This window comes from Bidens hawaiensis, unplaced genomic scaffold, assembly GCF_021521415.1.
Source record: "Bidens hawaiensis isolate Kalapana, Puna unplaced genomic scaffold, B.hawaiensis_p1.1 tig00035496_1, whole genome shotgun sequence".
NCBI classification, from domain to species: Eukaryota; Viridiplantae; Streptophyta; class Magnoliopsida; order Asterales; family Asteraceae; genus Bidens; species Bidens hawaiensis.
The window spans coordinates 15,957-36,746 of NW_027505373.1; the positions used below are offsets into that span (position 1 = coordinate 15,957).

The window sequence follows — 20,790 nt, forward strand, 5'->3', positions numbered from 1 at the left end:
AAGAAGTGTACAACTCAAAACAGTTTGATGTCACTTTTCAAAGATTAATTTGAAATTGTGTTTGTTACTTATATGAATTTGCTACGATTAATGTTGTCCTTTGTGGTTGTACTAGATTAGGTGGTATCCAAATTATTTAATGTTTATATGAGAACATTTAGAAGCATAATTAGGGGGTATCTTAGAGCGTACATGATGCTAACGATTTCAAATGCACACAAACACGACACATTAGTTAGTTGCTATTTGACTATTTCAGCTTTTTTATTCCTCCTACAAAGTTTAGACTGTGCGTTGTGTTTCAAGCCACGGTCAAGATTCATTCTCTAATATTGTTTTATCTAGCGCTGATAATAATGCCACCTAAGCTTATTGTGATTCAGGTGAGCAGAGGATTCAGCGAGTTTCTTTTTATTTTTCTTTTGATTTGAAAATGTAAAACAACAATATAAATTAAAAGATAAAATAAAAGGAGTTAACTAAAAAGTATTCAAGAATTATTTATAGAACATTTTCTTTATTAAGTTAATAAAAATATTAAAAAAATAGTTAAAAACAACAAACGTACCCAATAAATCTCATAATTAACAGAAGTTATTGGTAGAGTATGAAAATGGTGAGATGTATGCAAACTTTATCTCTATCCATTATAATAGAAAAGTTGTCTCCAAAAGCCCCCCCCCCCCCCTCCCCCACACCACCACCACCACCAAAGTAAACAACATACAAACATACATATACCTATATTAAAACAAATGATGACAAAGCCACACGGTAAACTACAAATTAAAACATATAATATCCTAGAAACATATAAACACAAATACATGCAGACAATTACAAATATATAGTTCACATAAGAGCATTCCCAACTCATCCCCCATAATTATGTGAGGAGGATTGGTAAATTATAAAGTGGAATTTGAATGGTTGTGAGTGTAAACTAAGCCATGAGACAAAGATAAGATACCAAAGTGTCATCCCATAAATATCATTAACTTTAATCATATGTCTTCATGAAATACTATCATGAATTATGCTATTATCTCATCTAAACATTTTTTTTACTCTTTAAGATATACAATATGTTTGTCTTTTCAGCCTTAAGACAGACAACATGTATGTATATTCAGAGTAAATCAGTTTGTTTTGGCAGTTAAACACATTCACATTTATAATCTGTCAGTGAACCTGTTTAAAGATTTAAAAAGGAATAATGTATTCACATTTATGTTCGGTCGGTGAATCTGTTCAAAGGTTTTGGAAAGGTTAGCGTATATATCTCTTATATGTGTTTCGGTGAACTTGTTCTAATAACATTCCTATTTTCGGATGTTTAACCAATAATAAATAGATTTACATAAATACATGGATCAACTGCTGATCAGCTGCAGACCATACTAGGGGTGAGTGGGTACTAGTACCGGTACCGATTTCCTAAAAATCTTGGTGTCGGTACATGTACTGAAATGTTCAATTTGGTATTGAAGGAAAAATTAGGGAAGTTCCAGTAACTAGTTTTGAGCTTTCGGTACTCGTACTGAATCGGTACCAGTACCCGTTTTGCTCGTCCCTAGACCATACTTGTTTGATTTTATCGTTTCAAACCTTGTTTATAATTTATGGTTCGGTTAATAGGTTCAAAAACTTAATTTGCATTAAAGTATAATTTTTATGTTTATACGGACCGTATAGTAATGATACGGTCCATATAAACTATGCTTGACTGAACCTTTTGTTATGATGGGGGTGTCAATTAGGTTAGACAGTTCGTTGGTTAGCTTTAATGAGATGGGTCATATTATGTTGAGACTATTTGTATATGTCTGACAGGCTACCTAACTTTTGACCCTTGACATGTATGAAAACCATATGTGAAGGACCGTATGAATGGTTAGACGGTCCGCCTAATCTTCTGTACGTACTTTCCATTTATGTAAAAATCGATTTTAAACATCAAACCAATATTCGATTATGTATTTTAAGACCTTATACATGCTTAAAACACTTTTATGACTTTTGTATCATAAGTTTACTGAGGTCTAATCGATAATAGCTTGAATACTCGCTTAAACATAAGAATGAACTTTAAACGAATCTCAGATGCCACTACCTTGCTTCTGAGATATTATACAATCAACTTGCAATACTTCTAACATCATTGGAGCATATGATTAGAGCCTATACTTGACTAGTACACCTTAATTCTTTGACTTGTATATGCTTCTAAAAGGGCAAAAACAAAGCCTTTGTTTGATCTAAATGATTTTTTATTTTGGATACATGTCATGGATGTATTATGTACAATATTTATAGGCCAATGTCTAGTGCCGGAACTTGAACATTCAAATCGAGAGGGACCGAAAGTTGAACTTATAAAACCGTTAAAAAAAAATACCATCATACCATTATATATATGCAAAACAGAACTCGTTATATTTAAAAAGTAATTTCATTTATAAAAAGTAAGTACAAAACTTCACATTTGTAGTAAGTGTACTCCACTGGTCTACACTTTACATGTAGGCTTGTAGCCTGTTATCTCATAAACAGAATGGACAAAAATATAATAACATGTAACATATTAGATATGCCCATGTAAAGTTTGCTTTTTCAACCCTTCTTATTCTTCATAGTTTGCAAGCCGACTGTTGGAAAAAGTATACACCGGATGACTACCGATGCTTCTAACCAGAAAAACCGGAGGGGCCGACACCCCTCCCCGCCCCGCCCCTATTATGTTCTGACCTTGCCAATGTCTGATTATGAATCACAAATTAAGTTCTGCCACATTTTGGTCGAGTTTGATTACTCTTGCTGGCAGTTGGTTAGACGAACCGTATGAAGATGAGATGGTCCGTCTCATAGTTAACTTGATTATTAAGATTGGTCTTATACAGACCGTCTAAGAATTGTAGGCAGATGTGATAGTCCGTCTTAAAATATTTCTTTTTATCTAGGTCACCTTTGATACGGATCGTCTGAACTATTAGACGGTCCATCTAATCAGATTTTTGCCTAATTACATATTAGGTCTTGAACTTTAACTTTGCTTAATTACAATTGGGCCTTCAACTTTTAAAGTTGGCAATATTTGCATGAAATTTTTGGGATGTTACAAATGTGAATCTGCAACTTGCAAACGGTCATCGTGCACCTACCCCCACATTCCCAATTCCAACGGTCATTTGGCCTCGCTACCATTGTCACGACTTGACGCTAGTGCCCTCACTCACGCCACCCCATTTTGGTATTCGTGACCACGTTGGCAACATGCGAGGGGCCAGCTCTCCTACTAACTCATCACAACTGTTTTAACTATAATTTAAGTATTATATTTTTCTTTTCAAAAAATCCTTTCATTTTCACATTATCAACTTTCTTTTACATTTATTTTTATCTGCAAATTATTTTTTATATTAAACTAGATCTTTTAAACTTGTATTATTTAAATATTAGAACATACATATAAAAATATGTTTTCTAAATAAAGCGTTTGTAATAAACTATATTTTTAAAGGACCCCCTTTTTTAAATGGTTAAAAGAAAATATATGAAAATATGTTTAACCAAAAAATAAAAATAATAAACCCATCTAGCCAAAAATTAGGCCACGACATCAAAAGTTCGGCTAACTAAAAAACGACCAATTTTCCTTCAACAAATGCTATGTGATAACTGAATTAGTCGAAACATACTAACTATAGTTTCTTGATATAAGAAGTGTCAGTTATTGTTATATTAATTAAGTCTAAAACCGAACGGCACGAGCTCACCCGATCGAAGTCATCAAACTAGTAACTCTAAATATAATTTGTCTATTTTCATTATCAAAGCTAAATATACATAACTGAACATCACAAGTCTCAACGTCCCCTATTTCGTAACTATAAAATAGTTACATCAAAATTATAATTAACAGAGAAGTGAGAAAAAAAAATAGGTACATTTCGTTTTATTTGTCTTTGGAATCTTTGGACGGCTTTTTATATTTTCATTTCACAACAAATGATATATGCAGTAAATAAAACGGAGTCGTTATTATTCAATTTTATCCCTCTAAAGTTACCAACTTTCCTGTTCGATGTAATTTTTTTTTTCATTTAATAGTTAGATGTCATTTTTGCACCTATGATTTTTTCAATTAGGCAACTTTAATCAGGCTATCTCACTTTTCTAAACCTGTCATTGTAGTATTTTTTTATCCCCGTCTATTTTGTCCGTTAAATCAGGGATAATTGGGTAATTTCGTTTATTTTATTTATTTTCTCTTTTGATCTAAGTGTCATTTTTATATATGTGGTTTCTTCAATTATGCAATTTTATTATATTTTTTAAATTTATTGTAACTGGATACTTGGATCAGTTTTGAATACATAGGCAAACCAAGAGAGAGACCCTACACATTACAATAAAAAGATAATCTCTAACCCTAAATGAACAGATTCCTCCCCTCCCCTCCCTTCCCCTGCACGCGCGCTTATCGGTCCTTCAAACCCTAACCATTGTTCATCTTCAGATTCAATGAATTACAATATGGCGTTTTGCCCATGTGGTTCGTCAACTGTTGTTCATCTACATGTTCGATTTATGTTATACTGAGAGGTGTGAAGCTATGAGATTGTTATTTGGCTTGATCCTCCGATGTGCCAAAAAGCTATTGTTATCATACCTGAATCTGGAAGAAAAAAATCAACGCACATAAATAAAATGGAAGAAAAATCGCCAAGATGAACTCAGATCTTGAGCTACTAGAAGTAGATTGGCAATAAAGAACAAAATGCAAAAAAATATGTTATACGTTAATTTCATGGTTATTTTTCATCTTTTATCGTGTATTTTAGTTAACTTTTAATTTTAATATGTAATGTCTCTTTTGGACTGTTTATATATCCAAAAGTAATCAAAGTATCCAATTGCAAAAACTTTAATAAAAGTACTAAAGTTGCGTAACTGAGCAAACCACAAGTATGAAAATTACACTAACTCAAACGAAAAAATAATTGAAATTACCGATTTACCCCTAACTTAACGGAAAAATATACATGCTAAAAAATGGCAAGTTTCAGAAAAGTGAGATAGTCATTTGCAATGAATTCAAAAACGGTACTAAATTTACGTAATTGAACAAACCATTGATACTAAAATAGCACTTAACTCATGGGATTTAAATACCCGTTAGATATCACAAAGCATGGCAGCAAAAATATAATTATGTTATTTATGATTTCAAACATCTGAGCCATAAAATAGCATATAATGGTTATATTTTCAATCTTCTATCGGTTCTTATTGTTTGATCTAACCTAACTAATCTCCTATAAAACAATTTTGAAAATATGTCTCTATTCTTCTTGTTTGATCTAACCTAACTAATCTCTATAAAGCAGTTTTGAAAATACGTCAGCTGTGTGATATTGACTGACACCAAGACATTTTTAAACTATCGATAAAACACAAATATAGTTTTCTGTATAACTCAGCATGGCGGCTGCTCTTCCCATGGGGGCATGTCACTAAAATGCACACACAAGTCCACAGTATCTCCGGGAGCTATGCTCATTGGAGATACGTTTTGAGACTGGCATATAGTATGCCTGCTACTTGTCAACTAAGTTTAGATCCAGATACATGCATTTAGTCCAAGTGTTTTTCTCAATCTCGTGTTATAGCACTTTAGAAATTTCATTCCATTCGCATAGTTAATCAAACAACATAAAGGAATTGTAATGATCAATTATATTTCTTTGTCTATTCCATTCCTTCTTCCATTCAATATCCCTCAATTTCATTACCCTCAACCAAACAAACAGTTATCCTTTATTTTTAGTGAAAGTATGGAATCCACACACAAAGATGTGTCGGGGAAACACGTGGATCAATTTTCGGAATATGGGACAAACCAAAACCCCGGATCCGGGGGTGGTATACCTAGCCGAGGTCAGATTTTTCTCGTGAGTTCCCGTTACCACATTGTATGTTGTTAGGTACATGTTTGGTCCTAGTTAGGGTGTTATTAAATACTGGCATGTTATTTTTATGAAAAATAATATGTCAGTTATTAAAGGTAAATTAGGAATATATCTTTTTTTCACACATTAGGTGAATATGATGGATATGAGATGGTTCATCGAATACGTCACTTGAAACTGGGAAAAAATAGCCAAGTACAACCGACCAAACAAATTATTTAGTAACATTTGAGTTATTTGGGCCCGGGGGGATTGACTGCGCGAACTGCTACTTTTCCAATACGAGATATTCATCCTAGTCACTATGGGCGTATTTGCCCAATTGACACATCTGAAGGAATAAATGTTGGACTTATTGGATCCTTAGCAATTCATGCGAGGATTGGCCGTTGGGGGTCTCTAGAAAGTCCGTTTTATAGAATTTCTGAGAGATCAAAAGTGGCACAGATGCTTTATTTATCACCGGGTAGAGATGAATACTATATGGTAGCGGCAGGAAATTCTTTGGAAAGTTATACTGAAAAAATTTTAGAAATAGGAAAAATTAAATGGTTGAAATGGTTTATAGGAGAGAGAAAATATTTTTGGGTTTCTAGGTGTTCCGCCATTTCAAATGGCGGAACCCACAATGGTTGCAGAGTGTGTCAGAAGTTGTCTGGTGAACTGGACGTTTTTCGGGTGTTCCGCCATTCAAATGGCGGAACTGACATTTTTTCCATGTGTTCTGCCATTTCAAATGACGGAACCCCACTTTTAACCTCACTTATGACAGACTTGACAAGACTTTTCTCTCCTTTTGAACTTACTATTCACTTCCACCATTTTAAATGGCGAAAGTGAACAATACTACAATGTGACATACACTATACACCGACAAGATTTGTCTCTACTTTTTAACCATAGCTAATAATATTTATTATAAAATATGTATTACATATTTATTATATAAAGTAAACAAATTAATAAAGAAATTGAAAAAATAAATTACCTATGAAATATTTAAATTATACTTTTTAAATTACTCATGATATAATTATAAAATATTTAAATTATACTTTTTTATTTACTTATGACATGGAAACTTAAAAATGTTAAAAAAAAACTTTGATTTTATAGTTATCAGAAAAAATTAAAAGAAAAATAACATTATTAAAATTTAAAACTTTATTTTTCTTTAAAAAATATATTTGTCGTATTTTTCTTTTAGTATTTTGGTTTTCTTTAATTGGTTTTCTTTTAGTACTTGTCGTAGTTTTCTTTTAAAAAACTATATTTTTTCTTTTAAAAAAACTTTGGTAATACTTTTGTTTTTTTTTTTAATTTTTTCTGATAACTATAAAATCAAAGTATTTTTTAAAATTTTTTTAGTTATTATTTCATAAGTAATTAAAAAAGTATAATCTAAATATTTTATAATAAATATCATATGTAATTTAAAAAGTAAAATTTAAATATTTCATAGGTAATTTATTTTTTTAATTTCTTTATTAATTTGTTTACTTTATATAATAAATATATAATACATATTTTATAATAAATATTAGCTATGGTAAAAAAGTATTTTTCGGTCCTGTTTCTAATGAAATTTGCAGTTCTAAAAAAAAACTATGGTCAAAAATTAGAGCCAAGTCTTGTCAGTGTATAGTGTATGTCACATGTCAGTAATGTTCACTTCCGCCATTTGAAATGGCGGAAGTGAATAGTAAGGTCAAAAGGAGAGAAAAGTCTTGTCAAGTCTGTCATATGTCAGGAATATTCACTTCCGCCATTTCAAATGGTGGAAGTGAATAAAAGGATAAAAGTGGGGTTCCGCCATTTGAAATGGCAGAACACATGGAAAAAATGTCACTTTCGAAATTTGAAATGACGGAACACTCGAAAAACGTCTAGTTTACCAGACAACTTCTGACACGCTCTGCAACTATTGTGGGTTCTGCCATTTAAAATGACGGAACACCTAGAAACCCAAAAATATTTTCTCTCTCCTATAAACCCTTTCATCCATTTAAAATTTCCCATTTCTAAAATTTTTTCAAGTTATACTAGAGTTATTGATATGGTTGGTAAGACAAAACACATCAAAACAAACATTTCCTTCATCTCAAGGATAGAGAGTTTACTACAGATAAGACATCTACTTTAAAACCTCTTTTATTTTTCTTTTCTGTGCCTATATATATATATATTATATAATAACTCATTTAACATAAAATGTATCACATCAATAATACATAATATTATAACCCCTCTCTCTCTACCACCGACCACCGACCACCACATCCCCTAACCCACTCCATCTATGTAAATACTTTTTCTCTCTTAACAGCATCACCTCTTAGATCTATCATAATATTAATTTCACAATATTCAATTGAAACAATGATAATAGTATTTTGAAAAAAAATCATATCAAGAATCTACCTCCTCAATTTAAGCCCCCAATCTAAACCTTACGCTTATAAAGTACACAGACGTTGGAAACTCGTCTCTCGGCATCACTAAATGCTTTGGAACCATCCGGACCGAAGAACACTGATATTCGTGGATCCCTCCAGGCGAGTTTCATCCGTTAACAACATTACACGGGAGACCATATTGTTTCCGGTTTAAGAATTTCGGTTTCATTTGAGAATCAATTGATTGTTCAGTTTATACATATTCATGCCTCAGTTAAGATGATAAATGATTCGATTTTAAGGGGTGTTTGAGATTCCTTATTTTGTCTTCTTATAACTTTTCATTAAGTTAATAAGTTACAAAGTTGTAAGTTATGAAACTTTTCCCTCTCAATATAAACAATCTCAAACACCTTATTATTTTTCAAAAAGTTTATAAGTTATAAGTTGGTGAAAATAAGCAATATCAAACACCCATTTAGTCAAACTAAGAGGAGTTTTAGGGATGAGGTTATAATGGTAGGTTATTGTTTGGATCAGTCATTCAGATTCAAGTATGATGTTGATATGGTAGGTAGGTGGTGATTGTCGGCGGTGGTGTGGTATAGTGGGTGGCCGGGAGAGAGACAGAGGGGATAGAAAGAAATGGATTTATATTTTTTTGTTTTAGTTTTAGGTTTTTCAATTTTAATAATGAAGTGGAGTTTGGACCCACATGTTTTAAAGGAAACGTCACATAAGTTTGCCATCTCACTAAAAAAATGCCACATCAGCAACAAAATTAACTAACGGGGTTATGGTCCGTTAAGTTTGAGAGTGACAAATTAAAACAGGTTACAAGTTAACAGTGATAGGAGACAAATCGTTAGTTATGAGTATTCTATGGCAACAAGTAAAGATTGAGAGTATTTAAAACCAATCTCTCTTTATAATAGGATTACACCAAACACAGCTAATGCTTAGGCAACCATATATAGGTAAGTAAAAAGTGCAGCCACATGCCAAAATATAAGACGTAATCTTAAAGAAGGGAGAACAGTGGTTACTAAAGTGCCTTGGCCTAGCACGATTAAGGTTTTAGATAAAATTTATTGTTTTAAGTGGTAAAGGATCAATTTTCTATGAGAATATATAATTTTAAATGTAAAGAACATATAAGTTTTCTAAAAAATCAATAGCGATTGAAAGCCACTTCACGCTCTTATATCTATAATATATATAAACGAAAACCTAAAAATCCTAGGTATCGCGATGTGGTTGCTCCCTCCATTTTTGAAGTCACCAGATTTGCTTGATTTTTAAATGGTGACTTCTCATTGATTTAACCCGATTTACATCCGTTTATGCTTTAATTTTCGCGGGTCACCAAACCCGGATCCTTACCCTAAGTTCTTCAACCAAACTACGTTCATACTCTTCCTCTTCCCACGCTTCAGCCTCTTCTAAACCTTAATCGCCCCTGCGAATTGGGTCTCTGTCAATCCTTCACCATAATTCCGCGTTTTATAAACTACCATTGATTCGGTCTCTATCAATCCATTGCCCAACATCAATTTATACCACTGCCACCATTGGTTCAGCGGCTGCTACAGTACCACTGCCGTTACGAACGATGGAAGCGAACATTGGTCATGTTGGGTTCGTAGGCCTTGTTGGCCCGGTTTATTATATGAAGTCAAAAGAGGAGACGGGTGTGGGCGGTCGGGCCCAAGCCCGGCCCGGTTTAGATTTCTTGCATAATAATTTACTAACCCTAGTTCAGTCTCTATATAAACAACATTATGTACTTGTAATATTTGTCACTCAATAAAGAAATACCTAGTTGCCACCCGTGGACGTAGGTCAGTTTAGACCGAACCACGTTAAATCCTCATGTTCGTTTACTGCTTTCGTGTGTGTGTTCAGTTTCGTGTGTGCGTTTAATCCTAACAAGTGGTATCTAGAGCTTAGGTTCGGATCACGCGAAGAACACGTTGAACCAGCCGAGTCGCCGCCAAACCATCCAGCCGCCGCCACCCTACTGCGCTAGGGTTCCGCCGCCGCTACGGTTCTCCGATTGTCGTTAGGGTTTACGCCGCCGCTGTTTCGCTGCCACTAAACCCAGCCCGACGATCGCGACTAGGGTTCAGTCCACCGCCATACACCACCAGTAACCAACGGTTGGCAGTTTCCGCCATCGCTAGAATTGTTGTCGCCAACGATCAATGGTTAGTTTGATGTTCTTTTATTTTGTTGAAAGCTATTAATCAGACCATCACCATTGGTATCTCATCGTATGCGCCGTCCCGTGAAGATAGGTTTGTTTTGACTTGGAGTGTGATTTCCAAGTAGGTTGGAGACCGAGATATTTTATGTTTCTTTGGACCAGATCCCACATGGGCCTAGCAAATTAAAAGTGGTCTATTTTGGTTTGCTGTTGGTCCGTGACTTAGGCTGTTGCCCAAGTTCAATATTTTTTGGTAGGATTAAGAAATAGAAAATATTTATATATTGGGTGGAGATCATATATTATTGCAAAGTACGAGCCGGGAACAATTGAATCAAGAGCCTATTTTTGAAGAACAGTTGTCAAGTCAGAAGAAACGTTAAAGAAATCGAGAACCAGTGCCAACCGCGTTTGTCAGGTTTATCGTTTCAGTTTAAAGTTTCGGTTTCTGATTTTCAGTTCGATATTCCGCTGCGTATAAATAGGTTGATTTTTTAACAGAGTTTAGTAGAACAGTCGTTAAGTTCAGGCCCGTGCCATTGTTGTGTCTGTCTCTGTTTTTTATCCAGTTTTTCGTTTTAGTCATTGTTATGGCAGAAGACGGAAAGGTTTCGATACAGAAGTTTGACGGACAGAAGTTCGGTTGGTGGAAGATGCAGATTGAGGCACTACTTTGTCAGAAAGACTTGGATGTAGTGCCTGAGGATGAAAAACCAGAAAAGTTGTCAGAAGCAGATTGGAAGAAGTTAGACAAGAAAGCTAGGGCTTGTATTACATTGTCGTTGTCGGAAGATGTGGCGTTTAACGTCATGAAAGAAACCACAGCCCGTGGTATGATGGATGCACTATCCAACATGTATGAGAAGCCTTCGGCAGCGAATAAGGTCTATCTTATCCGAGAGCTAGTGACAACAAGAATGAAAGAGGGTGGGTCAGTTACAACTCATATCAATAATCTTAATTCGATCTTGTCACGCTTAGTGTCAGTTGACATTAAGTTTGATGATGAAGTTCAAGGCCTCTTGTTATTATCCTCTTTGCCCGACAGTTGGTCGCAAACAGTGACTGCAGTTTGTAGTTCGTCTACAAATATTACTTTCGATGGGATTCGAGATCTGATTCTGGGAGAAGATTCAAGACGCAGAAGTTCAGGTGAATCATCAGGCAATATGCTAGTCACAGAAGGTAGAGGTAGGGGAAAACAGTGAGGCAGTGGGAGCAGGAAGAGGAGTCAGTCTAAGACTCGTAAGGATATTGAATGTTGGGGTTGTAAAGAGAAAGGACACTTCAGGAATCAGTGTCCGAATGGTAAGAAATAGGTGAACGTTACAGAAGACGACACAGATGACGGGGTCAGTAGTGATGAGGCTTTGGTTTGTAGTGTTGAGAGTAGCGTTGATGCTTGGGTGATGGATTCTGGTGCATCGTTTCATGCCACTCACTGTAGTGAAACGATGAAGAATCTTAAATTTGGGAATTTTGGAAAGGTTCGACTAGCGAATGATAATATTTTAGAGGTTACGGGTATGGGAGACGTTGATTTGATAACTTCAGCCGGTACTTCTTGGACTTTGAAAGACGTGAGGGTTATTCCAAGTTTGAAGAAACGTTTGATTTCAGTTGGGCAGTTGGATGACCAGGGGCACGATGTTAAGTTCGGGAATGGGCAGTGGAAAGTAGTCAAAGGGAATCTCGTTGTTGCTCGTGGCAAGAAAATGGGTTCGTTGTATATGGTCGATATGTCATCGAAAGGCGTGGATCCAGTTTTGGTGAAAGACAAAATCCGGTTCACAGAATCTCGTGGGCAGAAGAAGGTTCGTTTTGCAAGTAACAAACCCAGAGCCAAAGTGAAGATTCAGGATGAACGAGCTAGGAAGGTTAAATCAGTTGGGGGACATCGTGACAGTGGGAGCACAGGTCGTGTTTCAGTTACAGTTCCAGGTCGACAGTGGATTAAGAAAACCAGTATTCCAGCTGTAAAAGTCTCTCCAATGAATTACTTGCTGAATATGGAGAGTGTTTGTTCTCAGGTTATCTCAGGATCCGGTAGTTCGTTACAGCGGGAGCCGGTAGGGACAGAGAATGGGTCAGGGGCAGTTTCAGCCGTGACTGACGTGTTGGAGCTCCGGGGAGCTTCAACGGGCCTTCAGGTTAATTGATGAGAAGGCGGTGGCAACTAGAAGAAGTTTAATGTTCAGATTACAGAAGTACAATCAGGAGTGTAGACGAGAGTACTTAAGGCCTCCGAGTGGGAGATTGTTGGGTTCGTAGGCCTTGTTGGCCCGGTTTATTATATGAAGTCAAAAGAGGAGACGGGTGTGGGCGGTCGGGCCCAAGCCCGGCCCGGTTTAGATTTCTTGCATAATAATTTACTAACCCTAGTTCAGTCTCTATATAAACAACATTATGTACTTGTAATATTTGTCACTCAATAAAGAAATACCTAGTTGCCACCCGTGGACGTAGGTCAGTTTAGACCGAACCACGTTAAATCCTCGTGTTCGTTTACTGCTTTCGTGTGTGTGTTCAGTTTCGTGTGTGCGTTTAATCCTAACAGGTCACGCCTCCACAACCTACCATACCATCGTTGCCGACTCCTGACGCAATTATCTTCATCACCATTAAAATTCAAAGTTGACAAGTATAACTGACATCTAATCTGCAAATTTACGGCCAGTACCCAATTTATGATTTTATTAAAAAAAAATTCACGTTAAGATTTTGATCCTAATTCCACAGGTAAGATTACTAACGCTAACACTAATTTCCTATTCTTGATTTCTCATATGTTAACAATTGATTTGGCATATGTTGTAAAATTAAAATCTGAATTTTAAGGTAACTTGAATTTGAATTTGAAGTGTGTTTTCAATACTAATTGTACTTATTATGTGTGATGCTGCAGACATTGATTTGGAGCATCCAATTATCATCAATAAAGTGTTTACTTAGATACTTCTAACTTTCTATAATCGTCAAAATAAGCTACATGTTTCTAATTTATCATAGCTTTTACTATGCTATACTGGTTGCTATTGACATTCGATTATATGATTATTTAGGAATGTGTGCATACTATTAGCAAATTCGTTCTCAGGATGACATTTTAGGCAAAATAATAAACATTAGAAGCTCATACAACCTTAAAATTTTGTATCTGATGCATATAGATCTTCTGTTTTACATGAACTTGAAAAGGAGGTAGAACATTCTTCACTTTTTGTGAAAACACTACGAATGCCCTAACTTAAAGTGTTGGTTTGATTACATTGGAAAACGAAGAAAACACGTTTAGGGTTTTCTCTTCATTGCGTAATAAGAGTGTAAATCCAACCCTTTGTCCCTTTTATGTGGAAGCACTTGTAGCGTCAACCATCATCGTTTCTAGGACTCCGTGATTTAGTCACCTGTTTTAAATAAGATTTTAGGAAATATTTATATGCAAAGGTAGAATACTAGAATGTAATATACAACCTACCAGTGACATAATTGTTGTTAAACAATTAATTCCATATACTGTGACATGTCTATTAATTTACCAACTTAAGCTTGCGCAGAAGTTGGTTTCTGGAATTCGGATGGGGACAATATTTGGCGTCATCGGATGCCATCATTGGATGGTTTTGTGTAGGTATTTGGATCAACTAGGAATGCCATCTTTTTATGACACAAAAACATATTGGAGACAGACGTTGATTGGACGAAACTATGGGCTGCTTAATAGTACAAATTTTCAGCCAAATCCAGATTACTACAGGTTTGTAATTGATATTTTTGTGTTATTTTTTAACTTTTGAAGTCAAATTTGTAGACTTTCATATCAATATGCACTTTTTGGCAGCTATATAGTGCATAAATAACTGCACGATCTAGATATCAACAAACTGTATAAATCTGCATTGTTTTGGCAGCTATATAGTGTGAAGAATCACATGTTGGCGGGGCAAAACCGGATTGCAACCCTACTTTTTCAGCCATGTTTGTTTTAATGAACTCATCTAAGCCTTATCTGTCGCCCTAAATCTGCCGACATTGGTAGATGATATATTATTGATTGGTCTTCTTTATTGACTTCGATTAGCTTAAGTGGTTGTGATGATGATTTATGTGAAGGTTCGCAGCTTCAAATTTTGCAGCCATGCGTGTTCTATGAAACTCATATGAGCCCTAACAAAATTATGTCACATTTGGTGTTATTATTTTGCATTTAACTTTATTAAAACAAGTGTGTTTTTCATGAAATTATTAGTGTTCATGAATTTTTATTTAATTTATTTAATTTTCTTTTTTGGCATTTCAGAAGGTAGAAGAAAAACCAAAATTGAAGGTATGTTAACTATATATTGTCCCTCATTTTTGGTGAAATGTCTAAAACAATCTTCTGTTATGGCAAAATAACTTTTCTTTACAAGAAAATGACGATAGGAAATTGCATATTAATGCATTTTCAAATTCTGGGATGGTCAAGCTGAAATTAGAACCGCATGCAAACAAAACTGGAGATAAATGCCACATAGATGTTTAGGTAATTACCTTTTTTTAATTCTATGATAAACTTGGTTGATCAATATAATACATATAGGTGGGTAGGTGATATGAGTATTAGCCTTTATATTATTTGGTTGAATTGAAAATGGGTCAACTTAAAACAGTTTGAAGTTGGTTCGAGTCAAAGTGGGTTCGGGTTAATACAAGTCGTTAAAAAATGTATCAATATCATTCGGGTCAGAAAAGAGTTCTTTTTAAAAGGTTTCAATTTGTTTCGGGCAACAAGGATTCAGGTGTTGGTTATTAGAGTGGTAATTATTTTATTTGAAGTAAGATTCATATGTAATTTGCACTAGGATTGGAGTTTTATCATCGTTTTATAGGGTCTTAAATGCATGTAAGTTAAGTTCTTTTTACCTGATGTTATTATAAGCTCTGTTAAATTGATTCGCTTTGCTTCATTGACTACATAGAATTCTAAAATTGATAAGGCAATGCATATTTTGTTGCAATTACCAAAGTTCACGGTGCCTGGTGAATAGCTTTGACTTACTATTTGATATTCTCCACACTGTACACTTACCTTATTAGTTTTTGCTAATTAACCCAGTATTATACTTCTCCTGTTTGGCGACTGTTCTCATTTCGGAGGTTTCATAAGTAGCAAGATTTATTTTCTTAACAAATGTTCAAACTAAAATGATTTGGGGTTAACATATGTTAGCGTGTTGCCAACTTGAGCTAAAAATAAGTATTCCGTTGATCTTATTAATGTTGTTTATATGCTTATTTGGTCTGACTGTTCAGATGCGCACCTTAGTAGTTAGTAGGGACAGACCTATTGTGCCCCTAGGGGCGGCCGCCCACTTTTATTTTTTTAATTCTATATATATGTTAAAATCCTGAGAACCCTCACAAAAGCTAGCACTGATATTACCTGTCACAACCGCAATGGTAGAGAGATGTTTTTCGGTAATTAAGTTTGTGAAATCCGATTTGCGTAATCGGAAGGGTGAGGAGAACTTAAGAGATAGCTTGATTTGCTATATTGAATATTGAAAAATATTTGCTAAGGAATGGCCGCGCGGTAGATGATGCTATGACAAGATTGTAAAAAATGAAGACCCGAGGAGAACGACTTTAGATATTTGCAATGATATTTGACGTATTTTTGTTGACTATCTTAAGTTGGATTATCTTTTGTGATATTTGGAGTACTTTGTTGACTACCTTTTGTAATTATATTTTGAAGTATTTTTGTTAATTATCATTAGTTTTATTATCTTTTTTATGCGACCTGATCCAAAGTGGATCGTAATATTTTTATAAGGCAATAACCACTACAAATCTCCGCCCCCATAAAAAGAATTTGTGTCCATTATTGTTGAGAAAGTTAGGGATCGTAATTGAATTATGAACGGACGGATTAAAGAATGAAGAGAAGAAGATTGTTTCCTAAAAGAAGTTTTAAAATCATTATACGTGCATTTCAAAGCACGGGTTCTCATAATCTCCCATATTTTCTAATTTTAAAAAGTTAATAAAAAACACTTAAATCTTAAGAAAATTAAATGTAAAATAAAAATATATATAGAAAATATTAATCATATAAAGTTATTGATAATTGGACAACTTTAGGTAATAAAATTAAAAAAACTAATATAATATCTCTTATATTTGATGTATATTACGTCAACAAATTAAATTTCTAGAAGTAAAAAATATAAAATTCTTAACAAAATGAAATTAAACCGTAAATGAGAACAAGACCAAATATTAAACTTATATGTATAAGATATATGTGAATCAAACTTATCGTGTCAACAAAAGCACATTACAACAAGCACATACAAACATACAAAAAAACCACAAACTAAACTTTATAGAAGGAAAAATTATAATAACTCTCAACAAAATGAAATGAAAACACATACTACAAGAAAACATAACATTCGACTTGCCCACTTGATATAGATGTTAAAGTGAAATTATATTTGAGAAATTAAAATCCATCAATTGAATCAAATCCCAATGCACTATTAAACCCAAAATTTAAACCTAAAACAACAAAATGTTAGGTCACATTAATTGATAAGGCTCATGTGAGATGATCCATTAAACAACATATATGTTCCATATCACCAAGCAATCCTAACAACTTCATATAAACGTAAATAAAAGAAACAAACTAAACTTTAACTCCAAATATTAACATAACATATTGTATACATTCATGTAACATTTAATTTTAATACTCAAATATATCATACATGAAAAGTATAGCTTCACAAAAAAAAAAAAAAAAAAAGTAACCCGCTTGCTAAAAAGCTAGTTATTTTATGTTTTTCTATCGCATGGTGTTGTTAAAGGACAAACATGTTATCGCTAGCCAATGTATCTTGACAATTTCAAGACACGTTGAAAATCTGTTGGTTCAGATTGAAATGTCAAATGTGCTGCTCCAAAACACACATGATCAAGCCATAGATAATCAGTAATTTGATAAAAATTCAAAGACCATCTAGCTAATGCTTTCGGTTGACATGCATCCAAGCCTTCAATTATTTTGATAGCTTAATTAACTTAAGATACTAATTTCAGTGTTCTATATATTGATATTCGAATGACACATTATTAATTAATAACTCATGATGATAAACCATTTTGCTAGTTTAGACAAGCATCACAAATCTAGCAAAGGATGATTAACCACTTCATTTACAAACAACTCTATGTTCTTGTCCGACGACCCGCCGTCCGCCACCGCCTCATGCGCCGCCTCTTTCAACTCCGCAGCATTCTTCCTAAACTCCTCCGATCTCGGCCCACTCATAATCTCATCCACACATCTTCCCACCTCCTCCCCGCCAAAAACCCCTTCCGAATCCTTATTCATTCTCACTCCAACCTTCCAAACATCAGTCACAAGCTTAGCATTCGTCGGCTGGTCACTCCACTGCGGACAAGCAATAACAGGCACACCCGCGGTAACAGTTTCAACCAACGAGTTCCACCCACAATGACTCATGAAACACCCGACCGACGGGTGTGACAATACCGCAGTTTGAGGACTCCATTTCACAACCAAACCTACTTTCTTAATCTCATCCAATATCTTCAACTCTCTTCTTTCTTCATTCTCTGGAAGCTTTATCACCCACACAAACGGCCGGTTTGCTTTCTTTAAACCACTAGCAATACTTTCTATTTGCTTATCCGACGAGAATATAAAACTCCCGAATGATATATAAACAACCGAAGCCGGCTTCTGGTTATCCAACCATTTCAAACAGTTGCTCTCATCTTCAGACTTTAACTTATCGAAACCGCTAAGATCGCCTCCAATATTATCCGTTTTGCCTAAAAGACTCGCGGGAACAAGCGGCCCCACCGGCCAAAATGTACCATTCGTCGAATTTATCACATCTTTTTCGAGCTCCATGAACGAGTTACCCAACACCCATTTGATCTTGTGTAGGTTATGAAACACTTGTTTTAATATACTACCAAACGTAGGAAACGTGTTGGATGGAAGGACAAATGACGGTAACTCTTCGGGACTAAACGATGGCAAACCGAGTAACTTTACGTTAGTATTGGGGTTATTTTCGGTCGGGAACTCGTTGAGATTATTGTAATAGCAATAATATATTTGATAGATCGTGCATGGCTGAATCCAAGCCATGGCACATGGGATTCCAAACTCTGCGGCCACGTCAGCCGCCCACGGGACAAAAGGGGTGTTAATAATACATGAGAATTTAAGGTTATGTGTGCGGATTAGGGTTGACAGGTTAACCGGTCCATGTGTACATGATGAGTTCATGTAGAAGTTGAAATCGGCTTTTTGTCGATTATAGTCTTCGGGTAAACCATCGGAGAAGAACTCGAGGTGGATGTTTCCAACGGTGGATGAGCGGTGTTTGAGGCTGTAGTTGTGTGTGGCGAGTGTGACGTGGAGGCCTTTGGATATGAGTAGGTTGCCGAGTCTTAGCATTGGGTTTACGTGACCTTGAGCGGCAACGGTAACAAGCAATACATTTGTTTGTTGGTTTGGTTTAGAAGTTGGAGTTGAAGTTGAACCCATTGGTGTGTGGTTTGGGTGGGTGTGTGTTTAGAAGAGAATGAAGGAATGAAAAGAGTAGTGATTTACTTTATAGACCACAAATTCCAAATCCAAATTGAGAGAGCCTTTACAAATCATAGCCTCTTAAAAAACAAGACGAAATTTGATTCAAAAACGTTCATTGTGTCTCCTATCTTACGTCATCTATTTTTATGTTATATGTTTTAAAAAAACGTATGGTCTACCTCGTTAAAGTTAGTCTTATCTCCTTAGTTGTTTACTATTTCACGTGACCTTAAAACGTCCTAGGGATATGCTCTCAGTGGATATATAACGGGATATAATACTAATTAGATTGTGTGTGGCTGAGATTAATAATTAAAAAGGTCCCATTTTCCGAATCTAGTTTGCATCTTCAATGAATCAATTATATATCAAATTAATTCATGTTCAATCGATCGAATAACAAAGTTTAAACTATGCAAGTGGAGAGTTGGGACACCAACAGGTGGTCACATCAGTAGTGGCGGAGCTTAAGCTTAATAAAAGGGTTGGCGAAGTCGTAAAAAAAATATAAAAGGGTGTTCAGACTTGTACTTACAAAAATTTTCAGACGAAATCATAAAGTTTTACTTTACTATGCAAAAAACAGGGGTGGCTTGGGACACCACGGGTTCCTCTAATCATCGCCCCTACACATAAGCCAGATGGGGTACCAAAACGAGTACGTGGGCGACTGGGCGCCAAACCTTACATCGTCAAAGTTTTGACGAAGGCCGGTGATCATAAGAAGTGGAGTCCATCCTCAATCATCTAATCACACGTTCTTTTTATATATATTTTTTTTCTTCAATTAAAATTAAGCTCATGCCATTAATGCAAAGTGAAAAGGTGGTTAAGAGCTCGCACAATAACAAGCCTTTGCAAACTATATATCAGCTTTATCTCGTAATTCATACTTTACTCAAAATCCTTCTTTTTGTCACAACAATAAATTTTCATAAATCTCATTAAAAATTATTAAATTATTATAATTCATAAACATGCACCCATGAATGACATAAAATCAAATTTAACCTAAAACTACTAAAAATTAAGCACATTTGCAGTTTGAAATAGTGATTTAACTTTTTGATAATCGAGGATGAATGTGCTAACAATGTTAATTTGGAAAAAAGAGAACAATGATTAATATGAATATAATATGCAAAATAATTATAGAAAACACAATCGACAACACACCAGTGCAAGTGTGACGAAACATCAAACCTTAAAATACAAAAGTAAAACAACGTATGCAATGACGTACAACCGGATCTATGCCAATATTTTGGCTTTTTGTTTAAAGAACATGTATACATTTCTGCTCCCGACAATATTACAACATGTTTTGTCATTAACTTGGCTACTCAAAATCTCTTTTAACAACTGAATGAACCCATTAGAATTTAGATCGACTAGTCATATCATCACGTTGCAAACCAAATCAAAGAAATGAACGAAAGAGCCAAAATTAACATAAATTTATCGTCGATTTAAATAAATAATTTGTAAACAAATTTGCCTTTCAAAGAATAAAACTAATCGAACTAAAGAATGAAGAACCTAATTAGTCTATATTCGTCGTCAAATTGGAAATGATTACAATACAAATTTGCATAA

At 34.8% G+C, this 20,790-nt stretch overlaps 1 pseudogene; it reads right to left on the reverse strand.

Annotated features, from left to right (window-relative positions):
* Nucleotides 1–17,737: 17,737 nt before the first annotated feature.
* Nucleotides 17,738–19,264, reverse strand: LOC143612754 (UDP-glycosyltransferase 84B1 pseudogene; annotated as a pseudogene).
* Nucleotides 19,265–20,790: the final 1,526 nt, after the last annotated feature.